A 6,177-nucleotide genomic window follows, 5' to 3' on the forward strand; every position below is an offset into this window, starting at 1 on the left:
GCCTAGAAAGAAAATGATGCGTCAAGGCATGGATCTTAACAAGCGTGGCCTCCTTGTTTTTGTCCCTGTCCCCGGACCCCGATGGATCATTGACGGTTCATTAGTTTTCTACTCCCTCCGTCTCAAAATAAGTGTCTTAACTTTGTACTAGCTCTAGTACAAATTTGTACTGAGCTCAAGACACTTATTTTGAAACGGAGCGAGTACAACGGTAGCTATGGCAAAGAGCATCACCGTCGAGTGCTACCCTACGCACTCCGTGTCCTGTGCATGGCGATTCTCACCTGGTGGCCTTGTAAAAAGCCATTCCTGTTGTTGACAGTAAGGCATTCCGTTTCTATCGAGAGCAAATCATATCTCATATCTGGTGAGAGCAAAGGCGCTAGTCGACGGAGAGGTCCCCGGCGCTAGAAGGCTCCCTTTGTCCTTTGCTCCCACCACCCACTCATTTCTATGACTCACCATACCAGCATTTATCATCGATGCAAATGTGTTGCTGATACCGACAAATCCGTAGTTTTCATCTTTGATTTCCGTTGCTAGCTTCTACGGCCTCCCAATTTGGGCACGTTTGGCTGCTTATGCATGCTCCATGCTGTGCTGAAATCAGTGGTATAATCTAACAATCACATGTGTTGCTATGCGCTTAGAGACAAAGGAGGAAAGTTTACAATGCAAACAAGAGGTGCTAGCTGGGGCTGGGGCTAATATGGACCTCCGAGACTCTATATAACTTGCCTTGGATTCTTGGCCCGTTTTCGTATATAGCAGATCCATATCTTCCTCTCTAACAGGAGCAGAAACGTACGGCTCCTCTTGCTCTGCACACACACCAAGAGCTCAAGTAAGCATTAGTAATTGTCCTTATTAGTAATTCTGTTTCAGTTGGAAGGCAGATTAATATTCGGTTTCCCACTTCTTGGCTACCTTAATTTGTTTGCTCACCTGCGCATGCAATGCATAGGTATAGGAAACAGCTAGCTAGTGTGGTAATCAATGGCGCTATCGTCTGCTCCTCCCTGTCCCGGTCAGGAACCGCCGTCCGGGAAGCAGCTCAGCTACCAGCTCGCCGCTGCTGTGAGGAGCATCAACTGGACTTACGCCATTTTCTGGTCCTTGTCCACCGGCCTGCGCCCACCTGGGTAATAAACCAGTAACATACCTATACATAGCTGGTCACAAGTTTGTACTTTCTTGAAGCAAATTCGAAAAGTTTGTACTTTTCATGTCCGGAACCTGTCGCTTTGTTTTTGTAGAGTTCTGACATGAAAGAATGGGTTCTATAACGGCGAGGTAAAGACAAGGAAGATCATTAGCTCGACCATGACAGAGCTTACCGCCGACGAGCTCTTCCTACAGAGAAGCGAGCAACTGAGGGAGCTCTATGAGTCGCTCTTGTCCGGCAAAGCGGACCACCGTGCGAAGCGTCCCGCTGCCTCACTGTCGCCAGAGGATCTCGGGGAAGCCGAGTGGTTCTACACGCTGAGCATGACTTACGCCTTCCGGCCTGGTCAAGGGTACGTACACAACTATTCCGACCAGCTAATTGTTCGTGCGTTGCAATTGGGGGCATACCTATTCTAGTGGCTCGACATTAATCTTTTCTGACATATACCTTACACCCACCATATTCTAGATTTTGGTAAGATTTAACTTATATATATTTCAGTATGGGTAGGGAAAGACAAGGAAATTTTTTATTTAGTTGAGGTTTAGGTATGATTTGATTTCATTTGGGTATGGACAATAGGGAAAGGTAAGAAAAGTTTTGATTTAGTTGAGATTTTGGTAAGATTTATTTTGATCGGATTGAGGTAACACAAGATGACGTGATTTTGGAAAATCCCGGTTCGGTTTAGATTATTCCAAGTTACTCTATTTATGTTGGTTTTATTTTATGTGGCATCGGTTAAGATTATAAAAGAAACAATAGAGAACCAAAGTGAGAGAGGTGGGCATGGCTTGGAAAAAAGGGGGAAAGAAACTGTTTTTGACTGTAGAGTGAAAACGTTCTTACTGAAGTGTTTGTTCTTCAAGTATAAGTTAGTATGGGGCCACACATTCTATCAGTTTTTTGAGCCATTAGTATGAAATCCGATGACTCCGTTTCATGTTCACTCCCTCCCTCCCAACCTAAACCAGTCAAGGCTCTTCACCGTACGTCTCAGACGAGGTCCTAGGAAGCCCTAGTCAGCGTGCTCGGGCACTGTCTACGGACCCTCGTCCTCACCTATGGCGACGCTGCAGCGATGCACGTTGCCCACCTCGGGCGAAGTTCTGACAAGCCCAAGCCCGCGACGCCATGGCCAGCCATGGCGTTCTCGTCTCGAGCTCATTGTTGCGCTGCCCTCTTTCATGCAAAATAGAAAAAAAATCTAAGGAATACAAAATGGGTATATGTTCAATGAAGGGAAAAATTCTCATGAGCATGTGGAAACCTTCTTATTGTACCCCCGGGCAAAAAAGATTAAAAAATTCAATTGCCCGATGAATCGCAACTGCTAATTGATATATTTACTTTGTTATTTTCAGGTTGCCAGGCAAGAGCTTTGCGAGCAATGAACATGTTTGATTGTACAACGCTCAGTACGCAGACACCAAAACTTTCCAGCGTGCTCGCTTAGCAAAGGTATCTTACATATTTATCTCAAGCTAGGCATAGATCTTTCGGCCGTTAACTAACACCATGATGCTTGCCCATGCTACCGGACGGTTAAATCAGACCGCGCCTATTCAGGTGAGCACATGCCTTTATTACTTCACATGCTTCGATCGCCATATATGCATCTATCATATATGCTTTTCTTAAGTACGTGTGTGCCTTCTAGATCTCTGATCTCCAGCTGGGTCACATTTTTCAGACAGTTGTTTGCATTCCCTTCATGGGTGGTGTGCTCGAGCTCGGGACGTCGGATTTGGTGAGGGCATTTCATTTTCGCTTTATGTTTTGTGTGTGAATGATTTTCACTTTAATTTTTGAGTAACTATCAACATATTATTTCCTTTAGTTTTGCCGATGGGTGCACGCAAACTTTTTTAGTAGTGACGGTTTCAATTTCTGGTACTCCCACCGTTCCAAATTAGCTTGTGTAGATTTTTTTTATTTTCAAAAGTTAATTTGTTTAATAATCAAGTGTATAGAGAAAAATGCATTATTAATATCAAATAATATTATATAAAACGAAAATCCTACATCTACTAACAGCTACGAACGTTAAAATTCCTAATGAACTAACTACCCCCCTGAATTTCGGGTGGGGTGGGCTCCTTCTTTCCCCATCCCAATCACAATTTGCCATCTGCATAATCACGTAAGACTTATGTAGACTCCTTTGTAAGTGTAGCATTGCTCTATATAAAAATATGTTTTACAAATGAAACGATTAGTTGAGGGATGGAAAATTACACGGCCTAAATGTGGATGATTCCATCAATGTGGGCGGCAGTTTGAGACTAAAATATGATGGGACACCAGGCTAGAATGAAGGGTTATTTTTAGCTTTGTATGAGCAATATCTTTAGCTTTGTATGAGCAATAGGATCATCACAGGCAGGTGAATCACTTCACCTATCAATGATGATACCTCAAGTGGATGATGTTTGAAAGCTCGTATGCAATATATCTCACTACCATATATGGGTCTTATGTACAACCACAATGATGTGTTAACCTGTCAGCAAACAGAAAGAAACACCCACCTATAACATACTACTTCCTCTGTAAACAAATATAAGACCGTTTAGGTCACTACTCTAGTACATGTTTTTTCCCACCCATGTGAGATACATGTCATTTTGAAAGATCCGGACACTTGTCAGCAATGATCCTTCACATGTACTTTACTTTGTAGACTATATTAAGGTTCATTTTTTTTCCTGTCATGATTGGTGTAGAAAATGTTTGTGTTTTGTGCACAAGGTTAAGACAAGCTACCTCATCAACTTTAGAACACTATTCCCCCCCCCCCCCTCTCATCCAGATTAATGAATTGGTACTGACAAGGATATATCAATGGATTTGCTAGGTATTGGAGGACCCGAACATGGTGAACCAGATCGGCACATCTTTCTGGGAGCTACCCTTCTCGGCATGCTCGGAGTCTGAGGTGCCAAGCTCTAGTCCATCGACAAACGAAACAGGGAACGGGGAGGTAGACATCGTCATGTTAGAAGACCTCGATCACAATGTCGTCGATGGGATGATCTCTAAGCTTGGGGAGGTCGAGTGCATGTCCGACATCAACCTCGATCATGTCTCTGAGGAAGTGGACAAGTTCTATGGCCTCATCAAGGAGTTGGACATGCGTTCTCTTGAGGACAACTGGGTCATGGAAAGGTCATTTGAGTACATGTCTTCCTTGGAAATGGCACCAGACATGGATGCACCAAGCATTGACGATGCCGTCATCACTTTAAGTAGCTTTGTTAAAGGCTCTCATCCATCATGTTTTACGGTGTGGAAGAGGTCATCTGACTGGGAACACGTGGTTGCGCGGGTCACCGGGGAGTCACAAAAGTTGTTGAAGAAAGCTGTAGCCGGTGGTGCATGGATAGCGAGACCTCAAGAAAGTAACATCAAGACACATGTCCTGTCGGAAAGAAGGCGTCGGGAGAAGCTCAATGATATGTTCCTAGTTCTCAAGTCAATGATCCCGTCCATTAACAAGGTAGTAATATCTAACATCCATTGCTTGTTAACAAATTGCGGACATTGTTTTTCATAGCTTTTTTTTGGTTTGCAGATGGACAAAGCATCCATCCTTGCAGAAACTATAACTTATCTCAGAGAGCTAGAACAGAGGGTAGAAGAGCTACAATCTAGCAGGACACCATCATTGCGCCCGAACGAAGCACCAGGACAAGGGCTCCATGAGGTTGTCGGCAAGAAGAAGATCAAGCTATCAACTAGATCCAAGAGGAAGGCGCTAGAGATGGAGAGGGAGGATGACGATTGCCCAAACAATGTCGTTAATGTGACCGTGATGGAGAAGGAGGTGCTCTTGGAGGTTCAGTGCCGATGGAAGGAGTTGTTGATGACACGGGTGTTCGACGTTATCAAGAGCCTCCGCCTGGACATCGTCTCTATGCACGCATCCACACCAGAAGGTCATCTTGATCTCAAGATACGAGCTACTCAGCAGGTCTCGATCGCACCAACTTCTAAGGTTTATCTGATAATTTATATAATGTAGCATCAATTAAGGCTCCATGATTATCCTTTCAGTTACCAATCATTGTTGGATTATTGCAGTTTGCAGTCGGTTATGCTGCCATTGCACCTGGGATGATCACTGAAGCACTTCAGAAAGCTATATGCAACCGCTAAAAGAATTAATATCAACAACATGACCTGACATTGGTAGAACATTGGTACTGATATTCCCTGCTAATCTTTATGCCTTGTGGACAAAGTTGATGGTCCCTTAAGGGCAAGGGTTTGCAGTACAAGTATTTCCCTCGGTGAAGAACTAATTTTATCAATTTGATGGAGCACTTGACTAGAGTCAACGAACATCACTTGCACACAATTAGATAACTTCTTCTTGGTCCAAAACTTGGAAAGTGATATTGTGAGTCTTACAAGCCTTGCCAGTTACAAGGATTAATGAATAGTGTGGTTGTTATTGATGATTGAAAGAAAATAAACAAAATGTTTCAGATTGTAAAGAATAGAAAAAGAGTTTGATCGCGGATGTGATTACAAGGAACAAAGGACCAGGATCCATAACTTCACTAGTGTCATCTCTCTAGAAAATATAGCATATGTGTGGTGAACAAATTACAGTTTTGTATCAATGAAATTTAAGTTTTTATAATTGATTATATATGGCATGCTTGCATATAGGCGTTACGTCGTTGTATCTATAGACTCTTATCCAACTATATCTATATCTAAAACTCCACCAAGACCGCATCCATCACACATCTCTAAGTATTAAGTGAAAAACAGAGCATTTGAATTAAGCAAAGTGAGATAATGTAGATTATGTATTCCGTTTACCTTTGGTGTACGCTTCCTCTCTAACTTTCAATATTATGTAATTTTGATTCAAGTGGTCAACCAGGGTCAAAACCAATTTTGTTCTAAGGTGGCGCTGTCGTAATGGTACTTTGGCCACGTAATTTATCCTTGGTGGTATCAATACCATACATGAAGTTTTTCACCAAATATCTTAC

The 6,177-nt window shown here is 42.8% G+C and overlaps 1 pseudogene; it reads left to right on the forward strand.

Annotated features, from left to right (window-relative positions):
* The first annotated feature begins 728 nt into the window (after positions 1–728).
* Positions 729–5,816, forward strand: LOC119292365 (annotated as a pseudogene).
* Positions 5,817–6,177: the final 361 nt, after the last annotated feature.

Source organism: Triticum dicoccoides, chromosome 4B (assembly GCF_002162155.2).
Source record: "Triticum dicoccoides isolate Atlit2015 ecotype Zavitan chromosome 4B, WEW_v2.0, whole genome shotgun sequence".
NCBI classification, from domain to species: Eukaryota; Viridiplantae; Streptophyta; class Magnoliopsida; order Poales; family Poaceae; genus Triticum; species Triticum dicoccoides.